Here is a 9521-nt window from a genome sequence, read left to right as displayed (position 1 = left end):
TAACAAACTATGCTTATAGCAGTCTATTTTAATTGTAGCTATTCTTGACTAAAGAGATGATTGATTGTATTGTAGAGAAGATTCACGTTGCTTTTGAGGAGTTAGACTAGAGGACTTTTAAACATTTTTCAACCCTGAATTCTATATTCCCATGATTCTTCTGCTTCCAATATATTTTGGTTCAACTTCTTTCATGGAGTTTATTTCATTGTGCCTTTATTATATTGATTTAAGTATATATTTGTTTCTTCTGGTGGATTAAATTCTTTCAGGGCAGAAGTTTTTTTGTATTTGTCTTTATATCCTCAAATTACCTGAAACCATGTTTTACATATTGGGGGCATTCCATAAATGCTTGCTAATTTAAATAGTAAAAAGTTATTATCTTTAATAAAGCAAAAATTGTCTGACTACTTGGAGAATAAAATATATTGAATACCAAAGAAACCATTGAAGGAAGTTCTTCACAGGCCTCAGATCATTTTCTGTGTTGAGCATACCACCATATATTAAAAGGTGATAGGGCTGCCACATCACAAATAGGTCATGGCACTGGAAAGGGTTATGTTCTCTCAATGATTACCAATCGCATGTATTTACTGAGCAATTATCCTGTGTCAAGGGCTTTGTTGTGCACTGTGAGGATCATAAATAAACATTAACATGGATTCTGTTTTCAAAGAGCCCAGAATTCAATTCAGGAGGCAAAGAAAAAGGCATGTTCATGAAGCAGAGAATACTGAAATACCAGATTTACATTATAAATTGGTTCTACCTGAATGCTCTAGGGGTCCAGGGACAAGAGGGTCCCTGTGGGTTGGAGTAATTAGGCAAGCTTCTTGTGGGAGAATGGCTTTGAGCAGGACTATGAAGTCACTGACTTCTTTGTTACCTGGTGAGATGGTATCCCACAGCAGTGATCAGCCCTTTCTTTGTGATCATTCTGGACATTTGCTGTTAGGATTCTGGGTAAAATCGAGCCACAAATCAGAGAGCTTCTTTGTCATGAGTCATTAACAATATGCTTTGTCTACTGCCATGATAAAGTCTCCAACTCAGTGTTTTTATCTAAATATGTGGTGAATTGTGGTTGACATGACGAATGAAACTTCTTCCAGCCATAAAAATCTGTAATTTTATGAGAAAAGGTCATTTCCTGAGAGAATGGATCTAGAGAACATGGCCTTGCCAGATGGTCCATTCAGGTATAGCCCAAAGAGAGAAACAAAGCCTAAGGGATGAGTGGAAAACACAGCTGGGTGAGGAAACTAAAGCTCTGTGCTCAGCCTACCACAACCTGAGCACTGAGTGACCATCGGAAGGCCCAGCTGCCCTTGCTGTACTTTAGGTCTCTGGCATGGGTGGTCCTGCTGAGGCTGCTTGCAAGTTTCTCCTTGATATCTTGGGCCAGGTTATTACCAGGTTCCACAGTAGCTGTAGTGCTGCAACCACAAAGAGAAGTTATTTGGTTCATCCTAAGTCAAATCCATCTCAGGTTTTAAACACAAGAGCTCAGCTCTTATGGCAGAGTCTCTCAAATGACAATCTGGAAAGAGGGTTTGCAATTAATGACTCAGGAGAGCAAGTGACCATGAGTCCAACAAACATAGGACAAGTAGCACGCTGTCAAACTTTATCATTTTTCAGTTGTTATCAGGGATGGGAATGGTATGTAGGAAATGAACTGCCAGAGACATTTGTGTTATGCTTTTCCTTTTTTTTTTTTTTATTTAACAAGTACTGTTTGAGCAACATTTATTCATTTATATAACTATTCATCAGCTTATTAATTCAACAGATTTATATGAATGCTCTATCGCATCAGCACTGTGCTGTATGTTTACAGTGTAGAGACCAATAACACCCTGGCTTGCCCTCTAGGAGATAGCAATTTATGGGAAAGGTGGGAGAGAAGACAGTAATTTCAACACACTGTGACAAGTGGATGCCAAGGGAACACAGAGAGTGGATACTGGTAGCTCATGGATGAAAATCGAGAATTCCAGGAATGGGAAGCCTTGGTTAAATCTGCAAAGTCTGACAGTAGGATAGGAGAAGAGAACCCACGCAAAGAACCAGCTTAGGCATAGGCAGAGAGGCAAATATAGTGAGTTCTCTAATGAAATTCCGTTGCTCAACAAATATTTATTGAACATCTCTTAAGTGCCAGACACTGAGCTATATCATTGAACCCAACAGACAAAGACCCCTGCCTTCATGGAGCATCTAGAGACTACTTAATGTTGGACCCCAAAAAGGGCGTCACATATTTTTATGTCATTGAATTCGTGTAAGGACCCTGCGAAATGAAAGTTCTTATCTTCTTTTCTGATGAACAAACTCAGCTTCAGAGAAAGTAATTAGCATATTTGAGGTCCCACAGCCAGAAAATGTAATCCAAACAAGTCTGTTGGTCTGCTCAGCACTTCCATAATCTTTTCATCCTACTCTAGTGTCACATCTAACTGGAGAGACAAAACTGAATAATTAGTGTACTGATCACATGTCAAATCTTAGAAAAAGAAAATACCAGTGTGAGCTATACTGATTTCAGTAGTCTATGTTCAAGGTTGAACCTGATCAGGACCTTGAAGAATGAGTAACTTTAGATGAACAGAAGTTAGAAGAGACGATATTCCTGGGGCAAGGACTATATTAGGCAAAGGTAGGGAAGAGGGAGTTAGTGAGGGATGTAGACTGAACCTTACTAATTGAGTAGAGAGTGCATGTTGAAGAGCAGTAGGAGATAAGGCTAAATCAGAAAGGTCTTTGCACACTAAAACAGAACTGGAAATCCAAGCAAGCTTTTTGAAAGCAGCATGGCATAACATATACAGCATGGGGTTAGACTTGAACTTGAACTTCTGCCTTGCCCTAACTTGTGAGATCTTCGGCAAATCATTTAAGCGCACAGATCCTCAGCCTCCTTACCTGTCTAATAGAGACAATAATGCCTACTCTACAACATCTGTTGTAAGAATTTGACACGATATGTATAAAATGTTTGTCTCAGGCCTGGCACAAAAGTGCTCAGTGCATGGCAGTGGTTGTTGCTGTCATCGGCATCATTATTTTCCTCATCAGTAAATTAGACAGGAGGGAAACACAGGGGATTCCTAGACACAGGAGTGGCCGAGTAGAGGTGCTGTTCTAGGAAGATTTATCCAATAACACAGTAACAGAATGCAGTCTGAGAGTAATAGTGAGGCAAAAGGGACTATAAAAGGTTCCCCAGGTTATTAGAATGCAAAACCAGGAGCTAGAGCAGGTGGAAGGTCTTGGAATGAAGAAGAAAGAGCAAACTAGAGGTTCTTTGAAGGAAGAGATGGCAGAGCTCGCAGAAGCTTGGGAATGAAGTACCAAGGAGTGGGAAGAGTCCAATACAAGTTTTTTAGTAAGAGAGATGAATAAGAAAACAGAAATAGTAGTGTCGTGGATAAAAATAAGGCAGGAGAATTGATTGTCTGGGGAGTGGAAATGCCCCAGGGAAGCTGCTGTGGTCAGTTCTGGGCATGTTGAGTTTAAATGACAAAGCATTAAAGTATGACAAAACCATTATGTCTCCATGAGGCGTGAGTTAGGGCTGATACCAGAGAAAGAGGAAAAAACCAGAGTGCCTCAGAGACAGAACAAGGCAAGAGTAGGGTTGAGTAAATCAACTGGCAACAGTACTCTTCACACAAAGAACTCTCATTGTCTGAAACTAGCAACAGAGTACAGTGCATTTGTTATACTGTGAAAGAACCACAGTGACCCAGGAACCACAAGACCCTGTATGGCCACCATCCGTTGCTTATCTGCCCGGAGCTACTACTGTGCTGGGCAAAGTGCCAAGTGGTCAACACTGATGGCAGAAGAAGGGAAGGCAGTGTCATGGGTTTTTTACTGCTGCGGAACTCTCAACTTCTATCCACATATCCTTCATGTGTCAGTTAATGTAACATAAAAGTAATGCTAGGGAGCTGACATTTAATATATATTCGACCGGAAATTCCCTTAAGACTTCTAGGTTGCTATGTTACTATTCAGAACCACTCTAGTGAATATTTCTTAAGAGTGGTCATGTGGGTCCCCCAGCACTTTTTAATTTTATTTCCATAGAAATTACCTAATGCAAGAGTCATCCTCGGAGTAAAGGGTTTCTTTTGATTTTAAGTTATGTCTGATTATTTCTGTGTAAATCAGTGTTGGTCATTTTTCCAAGGAAGGACAGCATCAGAATGTAGGTACGTTTATTATTTGAATGCAATGGCTTGCATCATTAGTTGAATCCTTGATATGGTTTCCATCTTATTGCTATTTTGAGTTCAAGTAGATGTAAATGAAAGTCTTTAAATTTTACATAAGCAATACCATGTCTCTAAAAGTACCTTCTGTGGGGAAGAGAGGTGGAAGGAAGAGATTTTATTCTTGTGTTTGTTGTGGGGCTGTACAGATAGATGCCTAGTGCCAACTTGAGAATTTTTATGGGCAAATGGACAGAAAACCTCAAATCTGAAATTTTCACACTAGTGACTTTTCTGTTTGGAACATGTTTCATTATGGTGAGCTGGTAGCCCTGGTGAAATAAAACACCAACCATATAAAAAAATGGTTTAATTTTATTATAGAATTTAAATTATTAAGATTTGCTGAGATACCCTTCCTATGTTCTCCCATTTTCCGCTAACATTCTCTAACATAGAAACACTATGATGTGTGTTTATTTAACTCCTAAACCATTAAAATGTCACTTCTATGAGGAAGAGACCACATCTACCTTGTTCACCATTCTATCCCCAGTATGGTTTCCATTTCAAATTATAATTGCATGGAATACATATTTGAATACCTAAAACCATGAATGATGATAATAAGCTGGTCAATTCTACCAGTTACATGAAATGCAAAGATATATCTCTTGATTATAATCTTTTACATCACCTGTTGTTTTATCTTAGAATCATACAAAGTGGAGTTATAATTGCCTTGTAAGTCATTTAGTGCAGTGGTTTTCAACTTTAGTGGCATCATCTGGGAACTCTGCAAAATACTGATGCCTGGGTCTCAGCCCCAGCAATTCTGATGCAATTGGTCTGGTGTGTGACTCAAGCACTGAGTCTTAAAAGCTCCTCAGGTGATTCTAATGTTTAGCCAATGTTTAAAAGCACTGATCATTATTGCTACCTTTCATGGATAAGGAAGTCGAGGCCCAGAGATGTTAATCGACTTGCCACATGTCACACAGCTCATTAGTGGCAAAGTACAGAAACCCAGGTTCTGGCTCTCAGACCAGTGTTCTCTCTATGCCTGTGTTTTTCAATCTTGACTCATTCACAAACCACTTATTCTATTCAATATTTTTCTTCAAAGTGACTCCCTTTTTAGCATTTAACCTGTTTATTTTAAAAGAAAATTTTATATCACTTGATAATTGGAAAATTTATTTCACCTGCTATATATAGATGAGAACTAAAAATAAAAATGAGAATGAAATGTTACTAAGTTTTAGCTAGATAAAACTGCCTGCTGAAGACTCTCAGCCTGAAACTTATTCTCTCCTTAAAAAGGACAGCACGTGATAGGAATAAATATGTAGCTATCATTAAGTTGAGGCTTTCTCCTTGACAAGAGGAGCACCTATGTTGCCTGGAATACCAGGTGGTCCGCTCACAGGCTCTGTGAGATGCCATGCACATTTGGAGGCCTGACCGTCTCACTACTTTCTTTGCATCGAGCATCTAATCTGAATACTTACAGATCAAAATACATAGGGTATTTATGTATTTGGGGTAGAAGGGTAGAAATCTGGCATAAAAAGAATTATATAATGGGCAAGAAAAGAAAAGCGCAGAACTTTCTTTTGATATGCTAAAAAACAAAGAATGGAAGAGCTCTCTTAGAACTTCTTTTATTGAATTTAAAGCTGTTTCTAAATTATTAAATTATCAAGTTCTGATGCCAGTTTCAAGCTAAAATATGTTTACTAAGTGCTCTCTCCAGGCAGAAAAAGCAAAAACACTGGTGGAATGAAAATAGAAGATGAGAAGGGGATAGGAGACCTTGCTGGGAATTTCAGCTAAGTCAAGTTTGATTAGATCACATTTTCTAATGCAAATTTTTATTTTCTAAGGCAAATGTTATCTTATCAGACATACCTCAAATGTCATGAACCAGTGGTATAAGACAAATTATTAGAGACATAAGCCTTATGTATGTTTCCTCAGAAGGAAACATTTGCTGGAACAATCCTTATGCTTTCCATAGTATACGAACTTACTGGCATGCATTCAGTTTATTTTCTGTAGGCCAAAAATGTCTTTGTCTTCTTTGTACTGTTTAAAAGTTGTCTAATCAATGTTGGCTTAGTGCTCAGTCCTTCCTGCTAAAAGCCAGCTGGGGTTTTTGGTTCTACCAGGCAAGTTATAATACAGCTACTTTCCTTTCAACACATCAACTGGGAAATCTCCCCCGCCAGGAACTAAAAGGCTTTAATTTTATGAATCATCAAAGCTTTTTCTCATACATGATGTAGAATAACCTTTCCTTTTCAGAAAGTCTAATCCAATAGTCTCCCAGACCTCAGAATGTCACCAAATGGTGTGTGCATGGTATGCAAGAACAAAGGAGAAAACTATTCAAAGCTGAGCTGCGTATTGCATAACACCCTGGTATTAGTAACTCTCGACCCATAAAACGCTTACCTACTTTGTAGAGTTTTAAAAAAGCAGAGTGGTGTTCTTTTTTTAAAAAGTACTTTACAGTTATCTTCCTGTCAGAATTCCAATTATTCTATGATTCAGTGGGTATATATCTAGCTTTTTAAAGATTCTTTTGTCTGTTAAGAATGTGAAGTTTTTATGAGAAGTTTGTAAAGAAAACGTTTATATAATAATGCTGAGCTGCATCAAAAACAAATTTATTTTATTTCATTATTTGCAATACAGTATTTTAAAAACAATGTTTTTGAATCGAGCCTTCCCTCTAAAAATAATAAACATGTTCTTTGGTATAATTGAAAACACAGTAATTGACTCTTGCTTAGGGATCAACATACTTATGGGAGAGTTGAAAGTATTCAATAATCACTTCTCTCAGTCTTTTAGGTTAAGACTTCCATAGAAGAAGAATCAGGTTGAAATTTTTTATAGGCAAGTAATTCATTTTTCCTAATTTTCACAAAACCTGAGCCTAGGCACTTTCAGTTTCATCTGTCTCAAGGACTGGCTAGCTGCTCGCTGCACCCACTTCCAGCTTCTCCAGAGCACAGCTAGACTGCGTTTCCCAGCCCCTCAGCAGATTGCCGTAGCCCTGTGACTAGCCTGGGGAACACCTACAGAAGCGATGCACTCACCTTCAGGCCCTGCCTACAGAGCCTCTCCTTGCTCCCCACTCCAATCACACACTAAACAGCAGAGAGTCCAGCAAGGACACTGGCGCCAAATCATGAGATGAACGCCCACGCACCAATCATAAACATACATAGTTTTGAACTTTGAGTGAGGAATAAATTTATATTGTGTTAAATCTCTGATATTTTAGAGGTTTTTCATTTTTGTGGTTGTTTGTAATACATCACCCATTGTCTTTTCTTATCGTCTCTGGCTCTTATTTCCTTGCTCCTATTGTCTTTACCACATGATTAGATCTATCTGATTTAATAACCAAACTGCTTTTACTGGATTTACTAGGCCTTAACAGTGTTGAAATAATAAGCAGACTCAATGAATTTAGGAGAATAAATTTAATCAACTTAACTTTTTAAAAAGCTTCCATGTTAAATATCTAGGGTAATTTTTATTTAACAACTGTTTGAGTAAATGGGTAACATTTATCTAGTTTAGAGATCCCATAAGATATAGGTGACAAATGCAGTTGTCTCAGTGCTAGGGATCTAGCAGATGTACACACAACAACCATCTTCTGATGAGGAAAACTGTCATTTGTGGCCTTGAAAATAGTTATTAGCCTAAGCTCTCAGCCAACTCTCTTTACTTGAATGACACTGTGGCTTCCAGTGCACAAACACAGACATTGTAACATTGTCAGGCATCTGCAAGAGCAGGCCAGAAAAATATTAGTACTGCATATGATTGTGGAAGGCTTCCAAAAGAATTAGAGTTTCAAAGCAGCTTTAAAAAAAAAACTGTAATGAAAATTCCAATCTGATTTTGTGTGATCTGCTTTCTCATAGACTTAGTATGGCAATTAACCCTCTTCCTTCTCTTCTTACTCCAGGTTCATGGTTCTCAAATTGGGCTCAGTGAAGCCCATTCGGAGGCTGTCTCAAGAAGTGGGCTCCAGGCAATTATTTCCAATTTGATCAGAAAAGCTTTATTTTGATCTGTTTTCTAAATTGAGTTTTTGCTTCAGCACTTATTTTTGTGTGAGAGTGGGGAAGGCTCCTTGGCTTGAAAGGTTACAAACCATCTCTTTACATTACATCTACTCTCATTTTTCAGTGACACAAATACACAAAGATGTCCAAATCTGAATCTGCAGCGCAGCTCTCTTCTGAGCCCTCCACTCATAGTCCCACTCACTTTTCACCACCTCTACTTGCATCCAGCAATATTTCTGAAATAGAATGCATTATCCTGCCTACTTCTTCCTGCACGAATGACATCACCATCTACCTGATTACTCAACAGAAAACTCTGAATCATCCTGACCCCGCTTCCATTCCCTTCTCATATTTAATAAGTCACTTAGTCCTGTTTATTCATTAAATATGTTCTTTCTCTCCATCCTCATTACCACTGCCTCTGTGTAGGCCCTGATCATCCTCCTTTATCTGGACCATTATAATAGTCCCCAGTGCTCTGTCCCATAGCTGCTTGATTTTTCTAAAATACAGTAGAAATAATAATAGTTAATATTTATTTTAGCTTAGCAGTTAACAAATTGCTTTCATATACATGATTATATTTAAGTATACAGCATTCCAACAAGAAGATATGGTTATTAATTTATAGCGTAGAATAAGAATTTGAGGCTTCAAAAATTATTTTGATGAGGCATCCTCAAAAAGTCATAGAGCTGGTGTTTGAACTGGGAACTCTAAAGTTTATGCTGATGACATTAACCACACTACTAAACACATATTAGCCTTTGCCTTTAAGACCTTTAGTTCCTTACCACTGACTGAAAGAGTAAGTCCAGACTTTTTAGCACGTCAAAAAAGTCTTGCTACAATTGTGCTATAAATTGAGCTTTTATAGTTAATAGTAATGGTTAATTTAGTAGTTAATAATCTAGCTCTGAAGTTAGAACCCACTTACAAAACCTTGGCTATGTTACATAACCTCTCTGAACTTCATTTTCTTAATGTGCTCTGTAAGGCTAATAATAGGGTTTATCCTACAGGGTTGTGATGGAGTTTAAATAAGATGGTGTTTGTGAAGTGCTTCACATACCACTTGTCTCATAGAAAGTGTTTGGTGAATGTTGGCTGTGGGAACCAATTTACCAGCAGTATCCTGCACCATTTGCTTTCATCTTCCACATTTCACACAGCCCACACTCTCTGTTACCTCCCTTAT

This window comes from Pteropus medius, unplaced genomic scaffold (genome assembly GCF_902729225.1).
Source record: "Pteropus medius unplaced genomic scaffold, Ma_sr-lr_union100, whole genome shotgun sequence".
Classification (NCBI taxonomy): Eukaryota; Metazoa; Chordata; class Mammalia; order Chiroptera; family Pteropodidae; genus Pteropus; species Pteropus medius.
Note: the sequence above shows the minus strand (reverse complement) of the source record.